Source organism: Panthera onca, chromosome B1 (assembly GCF_046562875.1).
Source record: "Panthera onca isolate mPanOnc1 chromosome B1, mPanOnc1 haplotype 2, whole genome shotgun sequence".
Classification (NCBI taxonomy): Eukaryota; Metazoa; Chordata; class Mammalia; order Carnivora; family Felidae; genus Panthera; species Panthera onca.
The window spans coordinates 186219400-186228946 of NC_138342.1; positions in this window are offsets into that span (position 1 = coordinate 186219400).

The following is a 9547-nucleotide window of genomic DNA, read 5'->3' on the forward strand; positions in this document are numbered from 1 at the left end:
CTACTGAGGATCCAAATTTAGTGACTCTACTGTAGGTTGTGATTGGAATTTCACAGTTAACTGCTAACAGTCTAACAAAACCTTGTTAAAGCAGAATTCTTGATGTGTCCTCCATATCCAACTTAAGATGTAGAAATTGCCTGAAAAGTTCATTTCTAACCCTATTTCTCCTCCCAGGCACCAAGTAGCAGTGCACTGGTGTCTATATTAGTCTTACACTGCTGTGTAGCAAATTGCCCCAAATTTAGCAGCTTGAAAACACCTATTTATGGGCTTACAATTCTGTAGGTCAGAAATCTAGCATGTCATGTCCAGGTTCTCTGCTCAGGATCTCATGAGGCTGGAATTAAGGTGTTGGCAGGGATGTGCTCTCACCTGAAGTTTGAGATCTTCTTCCAAATGCATTTAGATTGTGGGCAGAATTCGGTTACTTTCTGTTGTATGACTGAGGACCCCATTTTCTTATCAAGTGAAGGATGGCTCTCAGTTCCTAGAAGCCATTCCTAGATCCATGCCATATATGCCCTATCCATCTCCTAAGCCACCCATCCCTCGTGTAGAATCTTTCTCCCCACAAAGAGCCCATCCCTGTTTAAGGGCTCTCTTGATTAACTCAGGCCCATTTAGGGTAAACTTCTAAGGTCTGCTGATTTGGGACCTCAATTATATGTGCAAAATCCCTTCACATCAGCATCCAGATTAGTGTTTGAAAAACTAGGAGAATGTGGGGGGGGGGGGTGGGTAGGATTTTAGGAGCCTTTTCAGAGTTCTGCCTACCACACCATCCATTCTATATCTTATTTCAAGCAAGACTTAGTGAGGGAGTCTAATGAGGGAAGGTACTTAGGAAAAATAGCTTCCTGGCATTGCCTAAACATCTTTGTAACTCCATCTTTGTTCACAGACACCATTTTAAGATTATTAACTTTCCCAAGTTGACTTTCAGTCTTGACTTTACCACAAAGATAGTTAGAATGGGTAAGGATTTTCAGGTGAGGTTCAGCAATGGTAAAATTGAGCTATCTTAACAAGAACGTAGGCCTGGATTCTCTGTAGTTCTATCATTTTCCTACTTCTCCAGGTTTGAACCAATTAATAAAGACCAAGGCTTATCCAAATAGGACTAAGATCAAATGGAACTATTCCTGACACATAGAGCCTAGATATAAATAGTGGTGTTTTTACTGCCCTCTCTTTCTAGGTACTGGCAGTTTTGAGAGAATTGTTTGGATTTGCAGCTTACCAATATATTACAGTCCTTTTTTGTTCTTAAATCCAAGTATTTTCTTTTTCTTAATGTTTGTTTATTTATTTATGAGAGAGAGAGACAGAAAGACAGAGAGAGAGGGAGACAGAGAATCACAAGCAGTCTCCACATTGTCAGCACAGAGCCTGACGCAGGGCTCAATCTCATGAACCATGAGATCATGACCTGAGCCAAAATCAATAGTCAGATGCCTAACTGACTGGGCCATTCAGGTCCCCCAAGCCAAGTAGTTTAGAAAGCACAGATAATCTGCATTCTTTACCACTTTTTCTTTCTGTTATGCCCAGAATTCGTGATCCCCAAAGACCACCAGGGAGCCAAGTCCGATGCAAAAGCAAAGAGCCTTTATTCGAGATAGCTCGAGCTCAATCCCCTACCTGCACCGATGCAGAGGTGAGATGCCGGAGAGAGAGAGAGAGCGAGTTTCAAAAGCACAAAGGTTTTATAGGGATCTAGGGGCAGTTGGTGGGGTAAAGGTTGTGGCCTTAGCCGATTGGCTGGGGAAGGGTCAGAGTCCTGTTGTGCAGGTTGCCGGGGGTGGTTTGAATGGGAAGTTTGAACGGGAATTTCTTTCTGCGGTTTTCCCGGAAAGGGGGCCATGTCGGGGACATAGTCACTCAAGATGGAGGACACAGAACAAAATGGAGTCGGCCAGTCTAGGTCCGCTCTTTCATTGCCTAAGCTCCTTCCTAGCTTCTGTCCCTAGTGAGGACACATACTAATGTTATACCCCTGGACCTGACTGTAGGATACAGTCTTTCAAAGCAGAAGAAAATAATTCTTCATCTGGGTCTCTGAAATGCTGGGCATAAAAGACAGATTTCATTCCCAGTTCATGTATAATTTCTTGTAGTTATTCCACAGAGGTCTTTCCTTCCTAGCTTCAACTCCCATCCCCCAGCACTTCCCCAAAAAGAAGACAAAAACAAAAACAAGCAGGATGATCACTATAAATCCCATATCAAGCCCTTTATGTTGGGCCTTCCAGACCTTAACTTTGGGACAATGTATTGGAGTTAGCTTCAGCCATGAGTAACAGTAAAAAAACAAAATAATGGCAGGTTAAATAAGGTAGAACTTCTTTTACTCATTTAACATCTGGAAGGCACAACGGGTTCAGGGACCTAGACTCCTATTTTTTGTTTCTCTGACATGTATAGCTTTTGTCCTATAGAATATCTGACTCAAGACAGCTGCTGGAGCTGATTACGTTCACATAGCTCTGGGCACGGCTATTTATAAAGTTGCCTTTTTCTCAAAGCCAGTAGTTTGGGCAATCCTTTATAGCAGCTGATGACAGTCTTTTTTTTTTTTCTTTTTTAACGTTTTATTTATTTTTGAGACAGGGAGAGACAGAGCATGAACAGGGGAGGGTCAGAGAGAGGGAGACACAGAATCCGAAACAGGCTCCGGGCTCTGAGCTGTCAGCACAGAGCCCCACGCGGGGCTCCAACTCACAGACCGCGAGATCATGACCTGAGCTGAAGTCAGCCGCTTAACCGACTGAGCCACCCAGGCACCCCGATGCCAGTCTTTTAACAAGTATACTTCCTGGTCCTGAAAGATGTCTTAGGTATGACTTTAACGTATAGAACAGGCTTTTTGAGTCCCCATTCCATGTGAAGGCTCAAAGATGCATATCTTCTAGTGATAGTGAGCAAGTAGGTCTTAATATCTTGATGATGGAGATGTTATTGAAAAAATATTTCCTTCCTGAGTAGGGACATGATAGAGACAAGAGGTCTTCAAGTTCTAGAATAAGCATCTCAGTAATAAAAAATTAATAAAATTAACAAATTAAATAACAGTTAAAAATTAATATAATTACGTTTCTAAAGGCTGAATATGTGTGCCTCGATATAAATTAGTTACCAATCTAATGTGTATTGAAAGAAATTAAAGGGGCATAAAAATGCTCTTTCTCATTTCCCTGTAACCACTCTGTATCTCCTCTACCACTACCAGTTGCATACTCCCTTCTTCAGGAAGGCAATGCCTTGACTCTGCCCATGGAGCACAACTGTGGATGCGCGGAAGAAGGAAAGGATACTCCTACAGAGAGAAATTTCTTGTTACCACCTTGTTCTTGCATTTCATACAGCCTCTCATATGCTCACGTGTACACAAAAGATGGTTATAATGATTCTTATTTTGCAGATGATGTTCAGTATTCAGGGGCTTGCTGAAGGCCATGGCAGTTAAATGGCAGAGCTGGAATCAAAATCCACTTTAGTCTAACTTCATCAGTTAGATATGACAGTCTTCTTTTTTTTTTTTTTTAATTTTTTTTTTTCAACGTTTTTTATTTATTTTTGGGACAGAGAGAGACAGAGCATGAACGGGGGAGGGGCAGTGAGAGAGGGAGACACAGAATCGGAAACAGGCTCCAGGCTCCGAGCCATCAGCCCAGAGCCTGACGCGGGGCTCGAACTCACGGACCGCGAGATCGTGACCTGGCTGAAGTTGGACGCTTAACCGACTGCGCCACCCAGGCGCCCCTATGACAGTCTTCTTAATGTGTGGCCTCTGGCAAAAATCTGACTTTCATTTGCTCAGAATCTAACTGATCCCAACTGTAGCCAGCCCATTTGTTTTGTTGAAGATACTCTATTGTCAAAACAGAGAGGGCTTGCTTGTCCTGTGTTGGACTAGGTGAGGTAAAGGTGACCTCTTAATCTTATCTAGGAGGATTATCTTCCTTTCCAAGAGTAAAAAACTGATGGGTTGGGTTTAGATCACCATTGATCTACAACAGAAAGGCAGCTGTACTACCACAGGAGTCTGCCATGAATGTTTATTCCTACACTTGATCTTAGCCAAAAGGCCGAGAAGCGATTGTTTATTCCTAAATAATAAAGAAACAGTTGAGCATAGACTTCTGAACCTCTTGGGAGTTGTGGGGAGCAGGCCAATGAAAGTTAAGCCCCTGCTTCTGATAGAACAGCCTTGGAAGAGAAGCCGGAGAGTAGCTCGTCCTTCCTGAAGAATAACAAGGTGGCTGATCTTAAGCCACATCCCCGCTCCTTTCTGAAATGGGGCAAAGTGGGTCTACTGTAGCAGAAATGAGCCCAGGAGTAACAAATAACATCCTGATTGGCACCAGGCATCTTCACCCTCCCCAGAAGCTGAGAGTGTGATACTTGGGGCCTGAGGTGAGGGGACCAGTGGCTAACGCATGTGATAGGACCGCTCATGAAATGAGCTGTGAGGACCATGACTTGATCATTTTGTTCTCTAACAATGGAGAGACAGAGAGTAAAAAAAAAATTTCTTCAGGAACTTTTTTCTTTTAATGTTTTTATTTTGTTTTTGAGAGAGAGATGGAGTGCAAGTTGGGGAGGAGCAGAGAGAGAAGGAGACACAGAATCTGAAGCAAGCTGCAGGCTCTGAGATGTCAGCACAGAGCTCCATGCAGGGCTCGAACCCATGACCTGTGAGATCATGACCTGAGCCAAAGTGGGACACTTAACTGAGCCACCCAGGCAATCCCAGGAACCTTTTATTTTTTAATCAAGAGCATTCCTATGTAAAAATTTAACACTTTAAAATGATCTGTGCTCTCTATAATGTTGTTACTGCAGGCCTATAGAAGAATCTTGTGGTAAATTGTAATGCAAACTTGAGGCGTTTTCTCTTTTAAACTGGCAAGGTACTTGATTAATGCTTAATAGAGGTAATGAAGTATCATGAAATTTGCCATCAGACAGGCTGTGACTCAAACCCTAGATCTGTAATTTCTGTTACTGCTTTGGGTCAATTACTTAACCTCTAAATCATCAGCTTTATCAGCTGTAAAATGTATTCTGATACCACCTGCCTCACAGGACTGTGGGATATATAAACTTTCCTTAGCACACTATAAAAAATTCTTTAGCACACTATATAACACAATGACTAGTATTATCTTAAGTTAAAATGTGTAATCTTCTAGGATTAATAATTTACTAATTACTTAAAACCTAAAATAGGTTTTAAGAGACTGCAAGACATGAGAATTTTGCTTGATGTTTTACCTTTCGAGACAAAGATTGTGAAGGTTTCCTGTAAGAATAAAATCTTATGAATTATGAAGCTTGGGATGATGAGAATAAATGACAGAGTAATTGATAAAATCTTCACAGAAGTTGGCTGCATCAAAGCTTAGAAAGGAGGAGGGGGCAAGAAAAACATTGAATAGAGAAGGAGATTGTTCTGGTTGAGAAGGGGAGGGGCACACAAAAATGAGTGGGGTCTACCTGGGGAATGTGGATTTAGAAGAGGGAGTGGATGGGAGTGTTGAGATAAGGAAAAAGATGTACTTAAAATTCCAAAGGGTGGAGCCAGGTTTTGGAAAATCAGATAGCAAGTAGTAGAATTTCTCATTGTCCTGTCAGCATTTTAAAAAATAAATAAATCACTCTAGTATGGTTAGCAAGGAATTGACTGGTGCAGTGAACATCTTCCAGAGGTAGAACTGTAAAACTTGCGAAGTCGTGCAGACTTCCTCTCCACTGAGACCAACTATGAACTATTGGATTCTCCCCTGACTTCCCACCTGTGACACGTTCCTCAAGCTGTCATTTCTACTCTTGACTTTTCTATCCACAACTAATGCCATGATCACCTTCTTTAGTAAATATCCTGAAAACTAACAACGAACTCTGGTATTATTCTTTAGTGAAAATACTTAATGATTTAAGATGAAATGGCATGGCTAAGGCATAAACACAATGAGATTCTAGGGTAATGGCTTCTAGGAGGATTTCTTCCTGTGGAAAGTATCTGTATCTATATACCTATATCACTAATTTAAAAAATAATAATAATAAGAGGCTACTAATGTAGTATCACCATTTCAGACCTTGGAGACAGAACAAAATACTGACCCACCCAAAGAGATTAAACCTCCTGACCAAGGTCACTGGCACATTAAAATATGAATTACGACTCCACCCAGATCTATCAAATCAGACTGGGGGTGGAGCCCAGAAATCTGGTTTAATAAACTCCTATGATTCTAATGCTCACTGAAGTTTGATAACCACTATCCTAGATTTATTATATGGATAGAATTTGAAACTTCACAGGTTTCCTGCATGATGGTGAGAGGTGAGGTCCTGGGAGCAGCTGAACAGATAAAAGCCCTTCAGTCACCACTATTCTGGCTTTTTCCCTGAAGGGAAATACTCAGGATTACAAAGAAAGGTGAGATTTTTCTTCTGGAGACCATTTCCTTCCTTATGTTTTTCTTTAAATATCTAGACTTGATCTTAATATTGTGAAAGTTTTAGTGTATATACGAAATGTAACCTTATAAAAGAATAAATAAGAAAGCGAAGGCAGAGGGGGAAAGATGAAATTAGGAAAAATGAGATAAATGTTGGTAACAGTTTAGCACATAGTCAACATTCTAGGAAAACAAAGTATTCTCCAACTTTCCTTTCTCTTTTTCCTGTAAAAATATTTAATCTCTACTCTCTCCGTCTTTCTCCGGTTTCCCTTTAACTTTGTGCTGGTTTGATTTTAAACATTTCTTCAAAATATTTATTGAGCATCTAGTATGTCAGGTGCAGACATAGGGCCTCTAAAGAATTGTAATTTCTTGTGGATGGAGAGTGAACAACAAATATATTTGTTCATGCATAAAATTAGATAACAAAGAAAACGAAAGGATATAAATAGTGGGAGGGTATTTCCAATTGCATAGTTCTAAAAGGGCCTCTCTGAAGTGATATTTGAGCTGAGAACTGAAGGGAAGAAAGAAGGAACTAGAAGTATAAAAACATGACAGAAAAGCATTGCCGAGTGAGGAAGCAGAAAGGGCACAGATGAATTTATCATAACTGGAATGGACAATGGCTGGGGGAAGATAAAGGTGAGATTATATGTAGGCATGGAAACCATCTAGAACTTGCTTAGCCATTTGGATTTTAGCCTAAGTGCAAAGGGAAGTTGTCAGAAACCTTGATTTAGGTTTAAAAAAGTATTCTGGTTGAGCTGAGGAGTTGGGGATGGGGGGTGGGGGCAGGGCTGAACACAAAGTAGTTGAGATGATGGCGGTTTAAATTATGCTTCTAAATGAATCAGTTTTAAAGTGAGCTGGGGAAAGGAAGGTATTGTTTGAAATCCTGGATAGTGCTTTAGATATGCTAATGTGGGGTGCTTATTAGGCATTTAATTGCCAATGAGTTGGAAGTGTTCTGTGTAGGTAGAAGATTAAATTGGAGAGAGGTACTTAAAGTTTTGGAAATGTGATTATCTAGGGAGTCACTGGAACTAGAATAAGGGACTAGAATTGACCCTCGAAGCACCCCAAAACTTAGAATCTCAAGAGGATGTAAGGTCAAAAAAAGGATGCTGAGAAGCAGACCAGGAAAGTAGAGGGATGTCAGATCTAAGATATCTTGATTGCAAAAGGAAACGTTCTGAGAGGAGGGTCATGGTCATCTGTAACTGCTGCTGAGAAGTCAGGTAAGATAAAGCCAGGAGTGGCTGCTGAATTGTAAACTTGTGTTCATTTTGTGACTGATAAGTCTTTTCAGTTGAGTGGTCTAGGACGTCAGGGAAGCAAAACAAGGGAAACCACAAGAAGGTTGAAGAATCTCAAAGTAGAGAGAAGTATTTGCAGTTTGTGTAGTAACAAGGGATCAATCTTTTCAATGTATAAATATCTCTTAAAATTAAGGAAAAAGCCCCCAAAAGCCTGGTTTAAAAAAAGTAAAGGGTGGGGCACCTGTTTAACTCAGTCGGGTAAGACTCAGACTTCAGCTCAGGTGATCTCATGTTTGTGGGTTTGATCCCCGCTTAAGGCTCTATGCTGACAGCTCAGAGCCTGGAGCCTGCTTTGGATTCTGTGTCTCCCTCTGTCTCTGCCCCCACTCATGCTCTGTCTCTCTCTCTCTCAAAAATAAATAAACACTTAAAAAAATGTTTTTGAGTAAAGGCTTAAACAAATGGTTCATAGAAAAAGAAATGAAAATGGCTTTTTAGCATGTGAAAATAAAATGTAAACTGACAATATATAAAGATACCATTTCTCACCTATCAAGCAAGCAAAAAGTTTGACACCTTTCTCATATGTTGCTTGGAACACAAAACTGTGCAACTTTTGTGGTTGGGATTCCAGCAAAATGTACCAAAATTGTAGGTGTATTTATCAGGAATCCCATTTCTCAGGAATATGCCCTCTAAGACCATGGTTCAGAACTTTCGTCTCAGGACTCCTTTGTACCCAAATTATTGGTGAAGACCTTAAAACGCTTTTTGTGTGTCATATCTATCTGTAGTCACTGATTTAGAAATTAAAACTGAGTTTAAATATATACATATATATATATATATATGTATATATTAAACTATTAAAAGTAAACATAACATTTTTATGAGGATCCTCTTCTGAACAATTAATTGAAAAAAGTGGCATGGTTTTACAGTTTTGCAAATCTCTTTAATTTCTGGTTTATCAGACAGCTAGTATATCTGCTCCAACGTTCCACCCACTGCAGTGCTATTTTAGTTGAAATATATGAAGAAAATCTGTCCTCATACAAATACATTGTTGGGAAAGGAGAGCACATTCTAATAGCTTTTTTCAGATAATTAGGACTTTTCTTCCTGAATTTACCAATGAATGTTTTCTATTGTATTAAAATCCATTGTTCTGTCTGATACTTTGCATCTACATTTATCCTTGCATAATCTTTTTTTTTTAATTTTTTTTTTCAACGTTTTTTATTTTTATTTTTGGGACAGAGAGAGACAGACAGAGCATGAACGGGGGAGGGGCAGAGAGAGGGAGACACAGAATCGGAAACAGGCTCCAGGCTCTGAGCCATCAGCCCAGAGCCCGACGCGGGGCTCGAACTCACGGACCGCGAGATCGTGACCTGGCTGAAGTCGGACGCTAACCGACTGCGCCACCCAGGCGCCCCTATCCTTGCATAATCTTAACATCAGGCATTGGTCTTTTGGAACACATTAGTTCACTGAGTTTTCAGACTTTCCAAATGTTGACATATTTCACTATACAATACCCAAGTCACATTTGTTAATATCACCACCAATTTTTATCAGAAAAGAAGCTGTCAAAGTCTTGGGAAGCTGTCAAGCTTACAACAGTGGATACAAGTTCTCCAAAGCCAGAATTTTATCATTGACAACTAATACACTCACTTGGTTTTCTTGAAATGACAGGGTCACTCTGTTAGTGTTTGAGAAAATATTTTCCAAAGTGCTATATCTGAATGACCACATTTGTCTCATTTGTTCTTTCAACAAAAATGTGCTGGAAAAAACATGGCT